Below are 19,923 nucleotides of genomic sequence, written 5' to 3'. Positions count from 1 at the left end.
GTTTTATTATTATTAATGAAATGGTTAAGCCTTCCGCTTGAGTAGGGAGCAATGTGAACGAACTAAAATAAATGTTTGCGCAACGTGCACTATCAGGACAAACATAATTTAGTGTGGAATTATGAGTAAATACATTAGCTTCGCTCATTTGTTTCGCTCTCACGTAGATACGTTACTAACAACTTTACGTGTTTTTAACAAAAACATAGTACATTTCGTTATTAGTGCGAGAGGAATGGAGACGGGACGAGTGAAGAATGACATTCTCGCACGTGTGACGAACGACGTTTTTTAATACAATTGCGAAAACAACACTAGTATAACGAAATAAAACTATTGATAAACAATCCGAACTCTCAATTTTCGCATGACATTGACGCATTTTTTGACAATTCAAAGGCGTATCTTTAAAGCTTTTAAACTTACTTGCATATTTTCGATTTTGCTAATCATTCAACACAATTTATTTATTTCGCTGTGCAACATAAACATTTACGATTTGGGACGATTGTGTAATATATACCTAACATTTTAATTCAATCGACCCCGTTATGCCTCGATGTATTGCAAATAACACAAAATAATTATGACAAATCGCGTAAAATATTAAGGTTTTTGAATAAAATTAAAACTTGGTAAAGCGCCTCTACTTGGACTGAAGACGCGTTTGGTTCCATTCATGTTCTGTTACACGACTCATTAGGACCTGTTTTTTCAAAGTATAAACCATTTTATAAAGTATATTTAGTATTACTAAAAGTAAACAATGACATGAAATATCTATGTTTTAAACATTAATTACTTAATAGTATGTTTATAGTTTAATTCCGTCTTAGTAAACTAACACAACAAACAACAACTCGGTAAGTCGTCGTAAAATGAAACGCATACTTTTTACGCATGAGTGCGTAAAAACCAACTTCTCGCACGCTTAACAGCCAAAAAACGGGCACTTTTTGAGCAACTGTATTGAAAAATAATTTATTATAAAAATATAAATGGTAGAACAAAATATATAAATTAGCATTTAGATAAGCTTCAGCATCGCTCCAGCTTATTTCTGTAGCTTACAACTCACTGTATCTGATCCAACCAACTACAAGTATAGGTAGTAAAATAAAATAATGTGATACCAAAATAAAAAGATCTGGTTATCTTTCAAGACTCTAGCATGTTTCAACGAAAATATAAATATTATAAATACCTCTAACTTAAATAAATTCTGGAGGCAACGTTCGTTTATTGTTCATTACTACCTACCTACATAGTCTTCATTACGTGTATTTAGTTGATATGTAAATTCCCTGATCAGCCAATTAAGCTTCTGATACAGCGGTATAAATAAATATTGGAACGTGCACTGCAAACTAAGTCCATTTTACGTTTCATTAAATAAATTTGATAAAGTGCGCGACTGTACGCAGCTCGAATAACGAATTTACTACGATTCAACTACGGATTATTGATCAAACTTTTACACTGCGCTGTTTCAAAAATACTAATAATCTTTGATAATAAATAATTGTTACTTACTCCACAAGTTTCCAATTTCTTACTTTTCACACTATATCACTTCAAATTTCCTCAGCACTTGTATTGCAATAAACCATATAAATGTTGTTACTGTTATGCAATCATACATATCTTTCAGTACCTATACTATGAGCCTTTTCTATGTATGTTTGCTTACCTATTTAAACGTTAACATTAGGTAGATTGTGTTTACCAATACTTGTAAACTTAAAACAAGCTCTGAACTTACTTCGAAAATGTGGGGAAGCGTAGTTCCTCTCGATAATTAAGTATCTGATAAGTACTTACATAGTAAAACTTTGTTACTAACGTTATTTACAAGCACTAGCTATATAATAACTGTCAGCAATAAAACACTTTATGGCAGAAATCATAATAACGTACGCATAAAATTAATTTGAAATATTAAACTGGTGATGCTCTGAATTTAACTGCAGCTGTATAACAGAACCTATAACATGAGTTTCTGACCTTTGAGAATCCATATTTGATACACAATTAAATAAATAAGCCGGCCTCGGAGCCTGCATTTAGGTATTAAGAAAAATAGTTATTGAAATGTGGCATTTTTAACCCCCGACGCAAAAACGACGGGGTGTTATAAGTTTGACGTGTCTGTCTGTCTGTCTGTTTGTTTACTGTCTGTTTGTCTGCCTGTCTGTGTGTGTGTCTGTCTGTGGCATCGTAGCTCCCCAACGGATGAACCGATTTAGATTTAGTTTTTTTTTGTCCGAAAGCTGAGTTAGTCGGGAGTGTTCTTAGCCATGTTTCATGAAAATCATGTTTCAATCACTATGTCGCGGTCGGAGGTTTTTTCAATTTTTTTATTTTGTGGTTAGGTTATTTATTATTCGCTTTTCTTCTAACAGGAATTCAAACATGGCGTTACGAACTTTACGAGTAAAAATTATACCTATAGTGATATAATTTTTATTACAAAAATATTCAAGGTAAAAGTCACTCCAATCCTCGTTTCGGCCTTATTTATCGTCTCCGTATAATTTCTTCTGAATATAAATAACTCTTTTTGCGAGTGGTGTCGACACTGTCGAGTTGTCGACGTGTGTAAATTTCCTCCGAGGGATCTCGACTTTATACGGAAAATGGAGGCAATAACCTCATTACCTGCCTCTAGGGACTAAAAATAATTCAATCGTATAATTGTATCGTTTTTACGCTGACAGGTTTGCGTATAAAAGAAAATGTTCCCATTTCCGTTCATATGTATGATCAATCAAACGAGATAATTTATACAATATTAATAATAGGTAGTATATTCAGTTAGATTTAACAATAAAGGAAAAGTTTTATTAGGCAGGCGTCCGGCTTTTTATCCCATAGCCCAGTGTTTGGTCCATCGCTTTCATCCAATAACCCAGTTCATTTTAGATTCCATTAACTGTCAAATAGTCCTTACGGGTGTAAGGGTTGGCCAGGGTTGGCGGAAGCTGTATCTGCGTGTGTCCCATGATACGGGCAAGGGCAAAATCCGCTCGGTGTACCCCTACACATTTTATTAGTGTCAAAATGGCCTCTATGCGTTGGCTTCGGCCCCGCGCAGGCCTCCCTCAGGTTCGGAACACCATTGTTCCGTGATAGGAAAAACATACAAGGAATATTATAAGGCCAATCCTCTGAAGAAAGAAACTGTAACAAGAGGAATTATGTACTTTGACCCCCACTTTTACCCTCTGTTACGCTCATGAAGCCGGCGGTCACTGGTATTTTCTTTGTAAAAAGAGCCGGCAATATAGAAGCAAAACAGGCACAAATTCTTCTTGTAAAGCGTCCTTCTTTATAGTCACAAATCTCTCTCATTGTACAATAACAGTGTTCAGCCCACTTGGCACGTATTATTCGAAATTCCGTGAGTACTCAACAGCCTACTTTCTGATTCACAAACACTAAGTGATCCTCTGAAAGCTTATTTTCAGAAAACAAAAAGACGTTTTAAGATTGGGTTAAAACATTAGGCACGCGCTTTGTGGCCCTAGATTAAGTGACCATTTATTATTTAAGAGCTATATTAAAAATTCTGACCGCATCATCTCGGCTTAAGAAATTAACGCGTTGAAATTTCAGTAATAAAGTTAGGTACGTACGTCCAAGGTGTACGAAAACGAATTAAGAAAATTCGTGATACCTCAATAAATACTCAAGCGTTTCGTGTAAAGATTCTTTTTGCTACTTACCTATTTACTGTAAAATTACTTTGTGGAAAATGACGAGAAAATAAATTAAACACAATGAGCCTTAATTTAAAGTAAATGTAACATAGTAGGTAATTATTGCGTATCTTGGGTATTGTGTGCCATCTAGGGAGCAAATATCGGTTTATAAATTGCCTCGTGCTTATCTTTAGTGCCACATCAAGCGCTTTGGGTACTGTTTTGAATTTGTATTGGTTAATATTATTATAATGTTGCAGCATTTAGGCCAATTATTATGACTAAGCTTGGTTGGATTCAGTTTTTTTTTTACTTAACTAAACCAAAACAAATCCGCATATATACATCGCGTTGAGTATGGTAAAGACTCTGTCGGCATAAAAACAAAAGTATCTTATGCAACTAATACGTATGTAGTTGTGCGTCATATCGACGCGAGCTAATAAAGCTTCCATATTAGGGTGGATCGAAAAAACACTTTTCTGGAATTAGCAAACCTAATAGTTATCATTCAATCCAAAGGCTGTCCTGGAACTATCACATAGAATACTAAACGGTAGAGTGCGGAAACTTATATGGATTTTTAAAACATTAAAACACATAGCCTCACCTAATTTATTAAAACAAATCTACACTTTGGCGCAATCTATAATGACTTACTGTATTCCAGTTTGGGGGGGGGGGGGTAGCAATAAGACAAAATTTATAGAAATAGAAAGAGCACAAAGATGTCTCATTAAAGTCATGCTTTCGAAGCCGTACAGACATCCTACAGATGACTTGTATAAGGAATGCGGTCTCCTTTCAATGCGTAAGCTCTATATAGTTAGCTCTATTCTAAGAGCGCATAAAAACCTGAATTATGACCCAGTTATTGCAGGCCGTAGGAGGCGAAACACTGTGGCCCCTAGGCCTCCAACTAAATCAAAATTTGCTCAAAGACAATTTGCCTCACAATCTGTCCATCTATATAATACAATAAATAAAATAATTAATATATATCCACTACACCTATTTGAATGTAAAATCGCAATCTTAGATTGGATAAAAACCCTAAGTTACGAAAACATTGAAGCGTTACTCACGTACTCAATATAATTAAGGTCAGCTACATATGTATAAGTACACCTGTATTAAATTTATAACCATCTTCCTCAGTAATAGTACCTGTTTCAGAAAAATATAATATAAATTATGATTATTATATATATATATATACACAAACACACACACACACACACACACACACACACACACACACACACACACACACACACACACACACACACGCACACACGCACGCACGCACGCACGCACACACGCGCACACACACACACACACACACACACACACACATACACCCACATACACACACACACACACACACAATCACACACAGTTAGTCCTCATAACATCATTTTGTCTCAGCTAGTACTCTTTTATGTAGGTATTAGTTGTGTAACCCTATGTATATGTAAAAACAGAAACACAAATTTTTTGGTTTATATTAACCTAATAAAAAGAAAATCTTTGTGTAACATTTAACCTAATAAACTTTTTCATTTTCATTTTCATTCAATGACCCTTACAAGGAAAGGTACCCTACTGTCCCCCTCCGATTTGATTGATTATATATAGAGTAGTCAAAAATAACAGACATGTTTTATAGAGGCCCAAACTCATCCTGTTGGGAGAAATTGTCCTTCAAAGTCCCGAAAAGTGACAAAGCCCTCTAATTTCTTCAGGGAGATTGTCATTGATTGATAACTATTAGGTTTGCTAATTCCAGAAAAGTGTTTTTTCGATCCACTCTATTCCATAATACCAAGAACCTTGCAAGGATCTTTTGGCCTTGGCTTGTAGAAAAATTGCAACACTTTACTACGACTTGTGTCTCCTCTCTACCTCTAGGTAATATTTCTATAGGTACTATAAAATTAAAATTTCTTGTCACGTGTTCGTCTCTCGGCATATCTCTCGACTTTAATACCTTTTTTCATGCTTTTCATAGATAGACGAAATATATGAACGTGCCGTTTGTAAAACAGGGACTATCACGCCTCCACTGTGAAGATGGATTGCTTCCGGAGGCGTTTGAACATGATCGTTAGTTTCGTAAACAAAACAAAGAAACGGGTACAATAGGAAATTTAGTAAAACTGACTATTTCATGGCCTTGATTGTAAATTTACTGATAGTGAAGCATATGGCATACAATATTCATAAATCTGTATCAGTGTAGGACTGTAGGTATTAATATAATTTTGATCAGTATGTAAATGAATGCATAAAATTGGTCCATGCAAATGATGTGTTACCGGCCAACAGCAACAGGGCGGTTATTAGTAACCATTAAAAACGTAATTCATATAATTCTAATATTTTATAGTTAGTAAATTTTGTTAATTATATTTTCCCCTCACTAGCTCGGAGACACGTGTTTTGTCCTTTGATACCAGCGGGTAAAAACGCATTTTATCCACTAGTGGGTAAAGTAATTTGACCTTGAATAAAGTCAAATTATCTGCTTTGAAATAGATAAAAGTAGGTGAATCTAGTAATAAAGATGATTTACCACCTGTGGTGCTACTGGAAGCAGTGATAAACTCATTTTTTGCTTTGTAGTTTCCTCGCTATAGTGAGGGGAAAAGTTTGTGTTACACTCTGGTGCACATGTATTTTACTTCTCGTCTGTTAAAAAACTCGCAAGTTCAGGATTCTATTCTCGAACCACTTGCTTCGCTCGTGGTTCAACTATAGAATCCTTTTACTTGCTCGTTTTTCAATTCCACACTCGGCGTTAAAATACAACTTTGCCCCCTTGTATAACAAATAACTATTTTCAGAGTCTATTGTTGACTACATTAACGAGAATTAAGTATGTATGTCTCGTCGTTTATGAAGAAGGGTGGTGACCTTTCAACTCTAAGACGTCTAGATCTTCAGCTACATCTAGGTTCGTTTGTCCCTTTCTGACGTATTGGTGTGATAGAAAGGGACAAACGAACTTTATCGGCTTGATAAATTTAGTGAACGTTTATGAATAAGGGGGTTAGATTGTTTACGACGTTTCATCCATCATAATATTTATACAATTATACATACAATTTTGTAATGTGTTATTATTTAAATGTCGATTAACAACATAGAAAATTCTGTAAGAAAATTCCTTGATGTTTTCAAAAATTTAGCTACAAATACATAAATCGATATTTCTGATCATTCCTCTTTTAACTATAGGGTGGGTTTCGGTCATTATTGGATTTTACCCGACATTCAAGGGGTTTTAAATGTTGTGTTCCAAAATCCAATGGTAAGTTCTTAACATTTAGGTAAGGGCTGATTTTCTTGTGTTCGTTAAGTTCGCTCACGACTATATGAGTCGTCAAAAGAATTTTAAGTATCGTCTGAATATTGGGAACACTTGATCGCCGACCTTATTATGGGCACCAAAGATAACGAATTCAATTTACAAAAGCAACAAGGCCGTGCGAAATTTATCATCTTTGAAGCTAATTTCATCAGTGGCTTAAATCCCCCTTATCTTAGCGCTTTACCACAGTATAATAAAGAGTACTATCGTACAGTATGGCCACTACCGCTCCCCGCTGAAAGTGACGCCCACCCCCTCTCGGTTACCTCACAGTTACCGCTTGTCAAAAACGCGAACAGTCGACCTGTCAAATCTCACTCATACAAGCATGGTACGCGTTTACCTACAAGAGCTTAGAATGTGTGCTAGGAACGCACCTCTTTCATATATTTGATCGCCAGTGTCCGAGATGTGGCTTTACTGAACGAATACTTAAAGCTTTTTTATTTTAATAAATACAACTACAGAATACTACAATAATAGTAGAATATTAGCAGAATAGAAGTTGAGTTCCACATGTATTCAACAACACGCTTGCCATATATAACCAGTGGACACTCTAATTAATAATGCAAACATTGTTAAACATGGATAAAAATGAGTTGCATTTGTCCCCTAGTTGAAATTTCCCCGCTGCACCTTACTTATATATGTTGGTAGTCATTATAATAAAACACCCAGATATATTGACAATTTGAAAGCATAAATACCAATGTAAAGTTTTATACCTACAAAAGTGTAATAATACATATAAGTTTTCCTTGTATTTAAGACATTATTTATTTACGTACACGGGCTATTGATAGGTACTTATAATCACATTGAAATAATTGTAACTGAAAGTATAGGAGTAACAAAGCTGAAGACGGCTTTTGAAGTATTATTTAATAGGTTTTCTAAGTTATTTCCCTTTGCTTATTACATTTCTTAGAACCACGGTTTTCAGTGATGTTGATCTTTAATTATTACCTACCTAGTTATTCGTTGCTATGTACCTTCTTCCTGTAAATAATTGTTTGTGTTTAATTTTAAATTATAATACTACTACCTTTTACCGCAGCTTCGCTCGCGTTGAATTCAAAAAATGCGGAATGCTCCATACAAACTTTCACCCCCTATTTTAGGGAAGCGGGGGGTTAGAAAGAGACAAAAAGTAGCCTATGTCATTATCCATCCCTTCAACTATCTCCACTTAAAAAATCACGTCAATTCGTCACTCTGTTTTGCCGTGAAAGACGGACAAACAAACAGACACACACTTTCCCATTTATAATATTAGTATGGAAGTATGGATTTAGGTGATTTTCTAACTATTACATGAAATTTATCACCTCAGATTCTGAAGTCATCGTTATGGAATTTGGAACTTTAAAAATAGAGATTTCGAACATTTCGGTAGTACCTAGAACTAAATCTTGATTGACCAAAACAATGGAACGATTTGCATAACAGGAAACTACGGGTTGCTATAATGTAAAAATTATCAAAAGATTAATATTTTACCATGCTGCCAGCAGCTTTAGTACAATGCCTCAAGGGCCTCTTTAATTAGATTTAAGCTAGCTATTAAGTTGTTCGCTTAGTCTTAGTTTGGTTAGTACATGTAAATTTTCTCATGTAAATAAATCCTTTAATCGAATTTACCAAAAACTTATGTATGTGGCATAAATTAAGAACTTAGTCTGCCTGCTTTAATTTTTTGGGTATTATTTGGTATTACGGGCACATTTAAAGTTAGTTAACTCCGAAAAGTTTTCGCCATTAAAAATATATTTCAATAGAAAAGGCACATAGATTATTCCACTTTTCCACTTTACAAAACTAACAATATCAAATGACATATTCACCACTGCAGAGCTTCGTTACTCGTTATGTCTTTTTTTGTTAATTTTTTAATATGAGTAGGTAGACGTTTGACACGATCACACCTGATGGTAAGTGATGATGCGGTCTACGGTGGAGCACGCTTACCTATGAGATGCCTATTTACTCTTGCTTTAAAAGAGACCTGGATTGTACTCATGCGGAAACAGTCTCAGGCAGGGCATTCCACTCCTTGGCGGTTCGCAAAAGAAATGTTGAAGAGAAACGCTTAGTGCGTATTTTTGGAATACTAACCGTGAAACGATGCCGCATTGCCGATTGTCTGGTGGTCCTATGTATGACATCCTTTTAATTTCATTATTCGATAATATGCATTTAAGTTCGGGAAAGTTTCATTAAGTGAAAATGGCGTGTTTAACGGAATGCTTGCGCCTCGGGATTCGTGTGAAGATACTCAAGGTAGAGGATTACTAAATTTATAAGGAGATTTCGTTGCTGAGAAATGTTCATTTCAAAATACCTAGAACTGATAATCACTGTGATAAAAAGTATTACTTATGTATAAAGATTCTTAGGTGTTTACCTATTTTACGTTGTTTGTGACTTTACTTACATATTGTGTGTATAAACATATGTGTAGGTTCTTATATGGTAAAGCATTTTGTAGATTTTAGTAATATTCCTATTATAGCGTTGGCTTGAAATCTCCATGATGATGAATTTTACTAGATAGATTCTCACGCTAAATCCATCGCCATTGAAATGGTATGCATCGGTTGCGCTGTTGCTCTATTCATTTAAAATACCAGATTTTCTGGTTTCAGTATTCTGGTTCCAGTGGTTTCTCAGATAAAAATAACTACTGCAGTGTCAGTGCGACACGTAAACCTGATAAATAATCGCGAGCAAAGAGATAATTCTTAGCCCTGTCTAACCTTTGTGTCTTAAGTGTTAGAATAAAATCTGCAGCTATAGAATTGTAGAAAGAAAATTTTGAAGAAGGCCGCAAAAATTCTAAGGTTTACGACTCGCGTCACATCATATCTCATCTAGAGCAATATAAATCGTGCCCCCCCCCTTCCGCGCCCCCCTTGCGCCCCACTTGCCCTCCGCATAACCTAATGCCGTTTTTACATTCTCCTCATCAAATTAAGAGTCGAGCTCCAAAGAAATATACGACGTAGCAATCTTACTAAGTATTACGCTTTTTGTGAGCACTTGGATGGAAAATCTCATATTATTTTCCTAGGAATGATTCCTTTTTTATTTTTTCCGTTTAGCACAAAAGCACGGTGGAACAATAACGCCGAATGGACCTCTTTGTGCTGAGACAATGGCATAAAACGTGAAATCGGTAGACGGCTTTATCAGGAAAGATTCAATTAATGTGAGTGAGACCCTCGATCGAATTGATATGTGGGTATCAAACCTTTCTTATACTTACAGAAATACGAAATAGTTTCTTCGTGTAACTTTATCCGACATACGTGGAACTTTATGTGAATGGTAGCACTGTTGCTTATCTGTCATTCTTGTAAATAAAAAAAAAACCTTTCCAAATTTATAGCATTTTTTGAAATCTATGCAATTATGAATAAATAACAAAGTTATGTAAATGATGAGAGAGAAAGAAATAATTGTTAATTTTCAATAAAAAACAATATTAAATTATATGCGGGTAAAAAAGAAACCTTGCTACCATACCACGGACTCCTGAAAACGATGCTGAATGTCATTCGACAAATGTGTTAAAATAATTTAGATTTACTTTTTTTTACATGCGATACTTTATGAAATCGTGGTTGTAGAAGAAAAGGGGTTTCACGGTGCACCTTTCTCATTTAAAGTGCCGTTTTGTATTTAGCTTACTGTTCCAAATAGTGTAGTTATACAGTGTGGTCAGTGTGTTACCACCACCCGGGCATTTATTAAAACCAATAATAATAGTCAATTAGCAATCGTTTGCGCCTATCAGCAAAACATTGTTATTTAAATTAACAGAAAAAATAATTTGCCGAAATTCCAACATTCAATGTAACACTGTGCACTTCTTAACTGTCATTACTCGCTATAGTTATAAGCTGTCATTACCCTCACTTGACAAGTGTGTGTGCTGTGCTGTAGGTACATTGCTGGCAATGAATGTTTTTTAGAAGGTTAAAAAGTATTTTTTTTAATTATTCATTAAAAGTAAGGGCATGGTTAAGTTAAATGACTAATAGTCATTTAATATGTAAGATTTCGTGCCTTTAATAAAAGTCCATTTGTTGTCACTGTATTAATGGGAAAGAAAGTAAATTTACGTGGGTTGGTTAGTTAAGTACCTTATGTAATTGCGATAAGAGCTAAATTCAGAATTAATAGGATATTATTGTCATGCTGGTACGCATGACGAGTGCATTCATGCGTACATCGTATCTAATATTTTATGAGCGTGTGGCTTCTAATTACGTACCGTTCTACTTTGTTCATGATTTGCACTTGAAAGGCGACAAACGGAAACTATTACTGATAGTATGTCACTAACTGTTGATAGATGTCTGTAATGTTCTCTTTTGCTCAGTTAGTCAACGAGTTGTTATTATTATTTTTAATTAAATAAATTTATCATGCAAAAGTTCAGGTTCAGGGTTATATAAACTCAAAACTAAACAAAATGCTTCTTGCCCAGGATTGTACAATTTTGTTGTGTCGCACCTCGACTGACACACGAAGCACAAATCGCTTGACATATAAAAAATAAAAAACTTTATAAATAGATTTGCAGTTAGAGTTGTCTGAAAGATTTCGATCGACATAACCAGGCAGGCAATTATGGTCGCGCGATAAATGATAAAACATCTGGCCGTCCCTATCGCACTTACTAATAGTGTGATAGGGACGGCCTGATATTTTATCGTCTATCGCGCGACCATGCTGCCCGTGCTGTTGTTCATGCAGCAAAATAGATTTAATCATTTTACATCGTATTATACATTAATAATAAAATTAATTGTTTTCAGGTAAAAGAAGCAGCTTATCTCTGTACGGTAAGATATGTCATAGTCTTTGTGCGGAAAAAAAAGAGTCGTAGAATATATGAGATATAGAGTAAATTTTTAAAGACCTAGAGTGTTTATTTCACCTACATTCTGTACCTACGCGTAAATGCATTATATATAAAACAATTCAACTCGATGTCTGGTTATATCATGCACCCAGCCAAAATAACAAACGCAGAATAATTCGGACAAAACTGAATTTTGTAGATGAATGGAATCTGATTACCTACATAATTGCGCTAACACACGAGTAGGTAGGTTATTTGAGTTGCGGTCAGTTAATCGATTGTTTACCTTTTTAAATAAGTTTAGTATGGGAAGTATCACGCAAGGTTTTTAGATCTTAGCCGATCCAATCTAAGCACGTTGTAGTCGATACCTGCTATTGTGCAGGATAGTCTGATCCTTAGTTTAAAAACGTCCAAATCGTGTTCTTCAAGCAAAAACTTCACTTTAGACATGTACGGTACGATAATCCATATTTAGATTAATTAGGTCGTATACCTCGAGTTGCCTAGCATAAACAATACACAGTTTTAGAATCTATTATAAAACAATGAAATTGAACTCGTTTTAAAGAAAAAAAGCGAAAGGAACTCTATAGGCGTTAATCTTTCATGAGATATGTTCAAATATTTCAATACTCACGTTAATGCACAATATTTTTAAATGAAACTTCAATTTCATAATAATATACATTAAATGAAAGTTTATTTGAACCCGTTTTTGAACCGTCATGGGATTGTAGTAAATTGAATGTTTACATCAAGTCACTAGTTTCCTGGTTTTGCGAAGTTTAAGTTAGTTATTAAGGAAAGCGGTGCTTGCAACGGTTCTGCGGCGGTGTACCTCATTGCACCTTTCACGGTGACATTGGCGCGCTCTAGCTATTTAATTATGCAATTTAGCCAAGTAAATATAATATTAGGTTAAATCTAAAACAGGTCAGTAGGCTTGATTTACTATTTACTGCTGAAGCCAAGAGGCATTTATGGCAGGCCCTCTAGCCAAATGCACAATCGTGGACGCTCCGTGGCGAACGATATGCAATAATCTCTGTCTCGCAAATGCCAATACGGAAGGTTGATAAGGAAAAAAAACAATTGCAAGCTTGGCTAGAGAGCCAGACCTAGATATTTTTGGTATTACTTGATTTGTTATTGATAAGAAGAAATGATCAGCATACTATATCCCTTTAATATAATCAGTATGCGCCTCTGAGTGTGTGATTAAATAAAGGGTTTTTGAACATCTTAATAAATGTTATACCTACTTTGCATACTTATCTACTCATCATTGAATGTAAACGATGATAACTTTACTGTATCTAATAAGTAATAACTGAATGTCAGCTATAAGAAAATTTATTGCTACTAACGAAGTATCATAAAATAAAATGAATAGCGTTATGATTTAGTGACCATTTCCTGCTTACTCGATATCGTGTCTGGGTGAACCGCTATGATTCGAAACTTTTACGTGGCCTTGATTATGATCTTTTTGCTAAATTCCGCTACTGTTGTGTAATTTTAACAAAGAATCGATACTATTATTATAATTGATATTTCAATCGGTCTGTATCCACAATTAAAAATAATGAACTGACGCTTCCGCCGTCGTCACTGTATTAGATTATTCAGTCTATTCTTGGAAATATAAGTAAGTACCTAGTTAAAATATTGCTCCATAACAATAGGTATCTTTTACAATTTAAAATTATTGTCATTATCGTAATTTTAATTTAAGTCGGTATTAGTTATAAAGCCTGGAGGTTTGGTCACCTCAATCCCTTCCATCAATACTTGTACACGATAAAATTAAATCAAAATAGGCACCATTCAACGAGACTGTAGTGCCTACCAACGCTTGTGGGTGAAGCGGACGACCTCGGCTAAAAGTTGACATTTCTAAATCTGTGAGAGGTTCCGTATCAAAGCTTACACAGGCTTTAATCAGATCAAAGTAAATGTACTGTAAAACTAAGGTCTAAGGTTCAGATTTGTATGGAAATAAGATTTGTAAGATGTGGTGTACGTATTTGGAATGCAGTCGACATAGCCGGCGTTATTGAATTGATCAATGCTATTTTGTGGTTTTGTTATTGCAGTGGTAGTTTTTGTAGTTACCACGCATATTTTGCCTTACCTCGTTTGTTTCTGGGTGCAAAAAAGTAACAGGTATACTTATTATAAAGGTTACTAAATCAGTTAATTTGTTCTGAAAATAAACATCTTTTTTTATCTCGAGATATTTCAGGACTACTATTTACAAAACTTATTCTGTGCTATTCAGGTAAATCGGAGCGGATACAAAATTACAATAGAAATTAGGCGACTTACGTTTTTACTACTAGACCACCCCACCCACACGTTTTTATGCCGTCATTTAATGCTTATACTCTTATTCGCTATAATGTTATACCTTTTTTACGGTTACAATTATACACTAAGGTAACCATGTCATTATAAATTAAAGTTTCCTTTTCCTCAAAGGTTCCGAAGTTTAAGGGCAAACTTCACATCCAATATTGAGCTTTGCGGTTTTCTTGTCTCGGTGTGATTGCAAATTAATTTAGGGACTTATTTATTAGTTTCCCTTCCCATTTAAAACCAGCAGGGTTAGCACATGATTGCCTCGAGAGTATGTCGCCGCGAGATAGACTACCCGTCCTTATGTCATTAATACAGTTAGAAGAAGACGTGTCATCTATCTCGCGGCGACATACTCCCGCGGCAGTCATGTGCTAGGCCTACTGAATCTGAACAGTCACGCGTCGTCAAACATAAGTACTAGTTTTAAATCGGGAATGGAAAAGAAGAAACGACATCATCAATGGTAGGCCAATCAAGAGTCAATATGGGTCAAGGTATGTTTAAGATTGCTTCAATTCAGCTAGGGTTCGGTTTATACTTAAAGCAGAAATATATAGAATATCAGGGACTAGTTAACAGTTTAGATGTTTTAATTTATTGGCTCTGAATCAAAAGGGTTAAAACTGTGACTGATGTAATAATTTTCTTTAGTAGATACACAATAAAAGTCCCAGGACAAAGAAGAACTGAACGCTATATGACCTTTTGTGCCAATCAACTCATTGACGTCGTTATTTTAGTTTCCAATGTCGTCTATCCAACTTCACTATCGTAATCTTGTAAAAGTTAAAAGGGGACCTCGGGACCTCGGTCCGGGTGGTCGTAAAGCGGGAATTATTCGCGGACTTCTGGAGAGCCGTGGGCGTTCTCGGATTCTTTGTAAATTAGCCGCCTTAATCGCGGATTATATTTTAATTCCCAGGGGAACGCGAGTTTTGAGGCAGTGATTACAAATCGCTTATCAAAGAATTTCGCCTCAGAGTTTGCGCAACGTTATTGGAAAAGTTTTAGCGGGTTCCCCAATTCGTAAATGTCTACAGAGATATCAGTCACGAGTGTTTGAGTTGACGATGAGCATTCTTTGATTGGAACTAGCGCTTCCGAATAATGTTCATGGGATAGCTTTAACGTGGCTCGGAGGACCAAGTTTGGTAGCTGTCGATTTGGATTCAAATTTAGATGTTCAGCGCGTTTTAATGCGACTTTGTTATTTGTTCTTTGTCACTTTTGCATAATACCTTCGAGTCCAATGATTTATTTTGAATAGGATTGAAGTTCAAGTGGGTTATGAAAATTATTTGCGATTGGCCGAGAAGAGTAAGGTACTTATTCTCATCGCGCGCAATAAATAAGTAGGTATAAATTGACGATAATCATTTGGAAGTTGAGTGGTATCAATTTCTGACTTTTCAGTTTAGTTGAAATTAGTTAATAATGAAATTCGAGAGACGACCCAAAATTCTCAGAACTCTCGACCCAAAATGTAAGGAATCTCAAGAAAAGCGATTTGTACCGTCGTAAACACAGGAAAAGTCAGGAGGGTGATTATGCACAATGATGTTGACCATGTAAACAGCGCGGCAAAGCGGGCCCAATCTTTGCGGAGCAAATACAAACATGGCGGCTAGGGATCGACCCGTGAGCACTGTCATTTGCTTTACGTAAGTCTTGTGTTGGAATGAGGTTTTAAATCTTGGGAGATTGGGGTCAAGGGCGGATTACCACTCAAATTTTATTTAGATATCGAAATGACGTAAGCAGAAGTAGAATAGGTTAGACATACCATAATCCTAATCTAGGGAGTGAATATGTAGGACATACCTACTTTTGCCATGGAGTCGACATATAAATCTTTTAAAATCTTGTAATTTCATGCAAAAAACGCATAATTTGGGTATGTCCTGAAAAGTATGATATTTTTTGAGACAGTGTTTTTAGCGTTTTCGAGATGGCTCCATAATAAAAATTGTACAGTTCCTACTACCTACCTATACCTACCGGGTGTACCTAAAACCAATGCCGAAATGAAGAGGGATGATAGGACATATCATTAGCTATCGCATAAAGCGAATTTGATGTTAATTAAAATGTCATGGTTTTTGAGATATTGGCACATTTTCCTAGATACCTATATAGCTGATGAGTGATGTCCTATTACCACTTTTCATTTTGGCGTTGATTTCAGAGACACCCTGTCTATATGATCAACATCATTATTTTTAAAAAATATGAAAATACTAGTTTCTTCCTAATTAAATTCTCTTTTACACGATCTTAATCTTTACTATCTAAAACAGGTATTACTGATTTTCGACGCCTTTTCCCACTGTCCTTTCTTCAGCGATACTATCCCTTCCAATGACCCTCCATCCATCAGCGTCACGCTCGATGTATCTCCATTCCTGTCGATATCTTACTCTTGTTCGAGTAATGGGTTATAGATTTAGACATATCCTCACTACTTTAAGAAGAAAAAAAAAATATTACAGAATAGTTATTTGTTATACAAGGGGGCAAAGTTGTATTTTAACGCCGAGTGTGGAATTGAAAAACGAGCAAGTAAAAGGATTCTATAGTTGAACCACGAGCGAAGCGAGTGGTTCGAGAATAGAATCCTGAACTTGCGAGTTTTTTAACACACGAGAAGTAAAATACATTTGCACCCGAGTGTAACACAAATTTTTTCCCCTCACTATAGCGAGGAAACTACAACGCAAAAAATGCGTTTATCAAACTAGTTCCACAGGTGGTAAATCATCTTTATTACTAGATTCACCTACTTTTATCAATTTTAAAGCAGTTAATTTGACTTTATTCAAGGTCAAATTACTTTACCCACTAGTGGATAAAATGCGTTTTTACCCGCTGGTATTGAAGGACAAAACACGTGTTTCCGAGATAGTGAGGGGAAAAATATATTTCACTACAATATACACACAGGTAGGTAGGTACATTATTAATACTATAAACTCATAATACAAATAACATTATATGTGTCATTTATTTCAGTTTATATCTTAAAAGGTATCTAAAGTGATGTTTACTTATTATTTAACGGTCTGATAAACACTGCAGCTGAAATGTTTATCCCCAATTATTAAAAAACAATCGTGGGAATAAGTCATTTTGTGTGTCCAACTGTCCATATACCTAATGGAAATATCCGTCCCACGGTAAGCTCTAGGCTTGCGTTGTGGGTAGTTGGGTAGTAAGACAACGATATATATAATACTAGCTTTTACCCGCGGCTTCGCCCGCGTAATAAAAGTATTCATTAAGATTTTCATTTGGATCCTTAGGTTTCTCTGGTATATTTATCTGCGATTATTTCGATTGGACATAATACTTTTGCTTGCAATGATTGTAGAAATATTACACATCGACCACAGCGTAGGTAATTCTATATACGCTGGGGAAACCTTTATAAACATCCCACATAGCCCGTATTTCGACACTATATGATCGGTGGGTAAAAAGTATACTTTTTTCTATTATCCCTTACAATTTTTTACATTTTGCTTATACTTATCGCAAACGTAATCTTCAAGCAAGCAAACAACGATCGTCTTAGAGCACTTTGATTGTAAGAGACCGCCGACCGATTATCCGTATCCCTCTAACGATACCCATATTATCCGTATCCTTATCCGTATCCGTTTCCGTATCCGTATCCCTATCTCTATCGCTATCGCTAACGCTATGGCTATCGCTAACGCTAACGCTATGGCTATCGCTATCGCTAACGCTATGGCTATCGCTATGGCTATCGCTATCGCTAACGCTATGGCTATCGCTATCGCTATCCCTATCGTTATCGCTATCCCTATCGCTATCGCTATCCCTATCGCTATCGCTATCCCTATTTCGCTTTTTGGATCCCTCCTATCGCTATCCCTATCGCTATCCCTATCGCTATCCATATCCCTTATATCAAGATAACACTAAGTTCTCGCGCTTTGTACACATATTTAAAGTCACATACAGGTCGAATGCGATTAATTAACATTATTTTTACCTTTTTTCCCAACGTTTCGGCCAGGTTGCACTGGCCGTGGTCGCGGAAGACTGACGTCCCAGCAAAATGTCACCGGAGATGTAAACAACACAAAACTACCCGATATTAATTTATATAAATGTTTGGGGTAGACAAATAAATATAATCTACCCGCATGTAATTATTTACGACATCACATTAGAAACCTCAAAAATAACAGTACTTCTCCACTATTTAATGGATATTATTATACATATAAACCTTCCTCTTGAATCACTCTATCTATTAAAAAAAACCGCATCAAAATCCGTTGCGTAGTTTCAAAGATTTAAGCATACAAAGGGACATAGGGACAGAGAAAGCGACTTTGTTTTATACTATGTAGTGAGTAGTGATGATAGTGATAGTGATGTAGTGAAGTAACATTTACTTAAATATACAAAAAACACATATGACTTCGGAACAAGTAGGCATTTGTGCTCATGAAACAAATAGAATATCTCTTTACCGGAATTTAAACCCGGGCCCATTGGATTCAGATGCAACGTCACTACTCGCTAGGACAGACCGCTTATCAAAAATTATTAATCTAAATTCATTACCAGTAAAAAATGTCACCAGATTTAAGAGGATGATATTAATATATTTTTTCTACTCGTCGTCTGTAATCTGTCAATTACGACACCACGCTAACTTTTCAGTGTTGGATACTCTATGGCAGTTCCGACTCAACTATAATATCTCATTATACAATTTCTATAGTAATTTGCGATACCTGGCCAATTTTTCTGCATCTGAAACACATTTTTTTTATCTGTCGCGTTATCGGCCAATCAGAGACGACTATTACAAACAATTGGTTGCTAGGTAATTCAATGTTGATACGACGGTGAACGACGCTATTAACATTAATTTAAACTTGAATGATGATATTTCCGTCCATTGATGATGAAGATGATGACTCATAGAAAAAGTATTGTATACAATAGTGATATAATTAAGCTTTTCACTCTCGTACCGTACTATTAGGCCACTCAGCAAGCTTCGTGGCCTAAACATGGTACTCGACTGAAAAGCTGTGTATTATAACACGATTGTATAAAATACTAACTTATAGGTATGTTGACAACTTGGCAAAAATAATATAAGAATAATCTTTGTATTTAGATTACACATCTCTGCTGTTAGTGTTTATTATCGTAACAAATTGATAAAATAATCTGCCCAGCAAATACTTACACAAAGCTTACAGAACAAAAAAAAACAAACAATACCAACTGAGCCGCTAAAGTTACATTAGGCTTACGAGGACTTTCATTTGTGTCGGTCGTTTAGGTCCAATCAATCATTTCTAGGTCACCTCTGTGGAGTCTGTGGGGCTTGAAGAATACGTACAAGTTTGGTTGGCAACAACAAGTACAGTGATTTATTGGAACAAATAGAATTCACACAGTGGAGGTAGAACTTCTAGAGCGGTACTATAATAAGGCGCAGAATCAATTTCAGATGGCTGTTTTTTTGCAGCCAGATAAGATTACAAACATAAACGTACTTACGTCAAACCTTTAGTTTTAGGTTTAGGTTTTTATAGTTATTACGGTCTACGACAAAACAAAAC

The 19,923-nt window shown here is 35.5% G+C and overlaps 1 protein-coding gene across 2 annotated transcripts in view; it reads left to right on the top strand.

The window, feature by feature from the left end:
- The window catches only part of LOC125242375 (protein artichoke), a 165,611-nt gene that overhangs the window by 14,824 nt on the left and 130,864 nt on the right, over positions 1-19,923 (top strand). The window contains exon 2 of one of the 2 annotated variants that reach the window (XM_048151180.1): positions 11,901-11,927. The exons of the other annotated variant lie outside the window; for it this stretch is intronic. The gene's annotated coding sequence lies outside the window, so the exon portion shown is untranslated. The remainder of the gene's footprint in view (positions 1-11,900; positions 11,928-19,923) is intronic. 2 annotated transcript variants of the gene reach the window in all.

This window comes from Leguminivora glycinivorella, chromosome 2 (assembly GCF_023078275.1).
Source record: "Leguminivora glycinivorella isolate SPB_JAAS2020 chromosome 2, LegGlyc_1.1, whole genome shotgun sequence".
Taxonomy (NCBI): domain Eukaryota; kingdom Metazoa; phylum Arthropoda; class Insecta; order Lepidoptera; family Tortricidae; genus Leguminivora; species Leguminivora glycinivorella.
The sequence above is the reverse complement of the archived record's forward strand: the minus strand, read 5'-3'. Positions and strand labels throughout refer to the sequence as shown.